Source organism: Nicotiana attenuata, unplaced genomic scaffold (assembly GCF_001879085.1).
Source record: "Nicotiana attenuata strain UT unplaced genomic scaffold, NIATTr2, whole genome shotgun sequence".
In the NCBI taxonomy this organism is placed as follows: Eukaryota; Viridiplantae; Streptophyta; class Magnoliopsida; order Solanales; family Solanaceae; genus Nicotiana; species Nicotiana attenuata.
This window is the reverse complement of record NW_017675474.1, coordinates 64824-66408: the sequence shown is the minus strand read 5'-3', so window position 1 is coordinate 66408 and position 1585 is coordinate 64824.

Sequence of the window (1585 nt, the reverse complement as noted above, 5' to 3'; positions counted from 1 at the left end):
CGGAACACTCAAAACAACATCAAAATACCAAATCACCCTCGGATTAAAGCCTAAGGATTTCCAAACTTCCGAATTCCGCAAACGATGCCAAAACCTATCAAACCTCATCCGAATGACCTGAAATTTCGCGCACACATCACAAATGACACAACGGACCTACTCCAGTTTTCGGAATTCCATTCGACCCCGATATCAAGATTTCCACTGCCGACCGGAAAATGCCAAATTTCCAATTTCGCCAATTCAAGCCTAAATCTACCACGGACCTCCAAATTACATTCCGAACATGCTCCTAAGTCCAAAATCACCTAACAAAGCAATCTGGACCATCAGAATTCACATTCGAGACCTTCTACACATAAGTCAACATCCAGTTATTATATATATATAATTGTTGCGGCGTGCAACCCGATCCATATATAATATTGTTGCGGCATGCAACCCGGTTCATATATAATATTATTGCGGCGTGCAACCCGATCCATATATAATATTGTTGCGACATGCAACCCGATCATATATAATATTGTTGCAGCGTGCAACCCGATCCATATATAATATTTACAATTATAACAAGAGTCCCGACAAGGGATCAAAGGTCTACACTATCCTGGCAAGGGAAAAAGAAACAGCTATAACCAAACTTGTTACAACACTTATCTACCTCATCCATACCCAAACTTGTTACAACACCTAACTACCTCAGCTATACCCAAACTTGTTACAACACATAACTACCTCATATATACCCAAACTTTTTACAACACCTAACTACCTCGGCTATACCCAAACTTGTTACAACACCTAACTACCTCGGCTATACCCAAACATGTCCCAACATCTAACTACCTCTACTATAATCATAATCCTCACCTAACACAAAGAATCATCAACCTACGTATCGGTAATATCAATGAAGAACACAATATAAGGGAACCACAACTCAACAATAGCCCGGCAAGGGGGCAACATAATGATCTCTTCTCTTTCTCGCTTTTACTTCACAATTCATTTCATCACTCGGGCCACTGCTCTAGAGGTTCAATTATTATTTATGCTTTCACCATTCGTTATACAATTGGAGCCAACACTCCTCAACGTTCACAGGTCACAATTCTTTTCACAACTTTACCCAATAAACAGAAATATTCACAAAGGCATGAATAATACAACAAAATCATGGAAATCACAATACAAGACTCACGGTCATTCTCGACACCGACGTATAGATACTCGTCACCATGCCTATACATCGTACTCAACAAGAAACAAATAGCAAATAGGACGCAAGTCCTAATCCCTCAAGCTAAGGTTAGACCAATCACTTACTTTGATGCCTTGAACACAACTCAAGCCTCAACTATAGCTTTACCCCTTGATTCCACCGCCAATTCGCTCGTATCTAATCACAAATTACTTAATTACATTAATAAACACTAAATGAATCAACCCCGATGCATGAAAATGAGTTTTCCAAAGATTTACCCAAAAAGTCAAACGTCGCCCCCGGGCCCACGTGGTCAAAATCCGAGGTTCAAACCAAAACCCGGTTACCCATTCCCCCACGAACTCAAATATATAATTT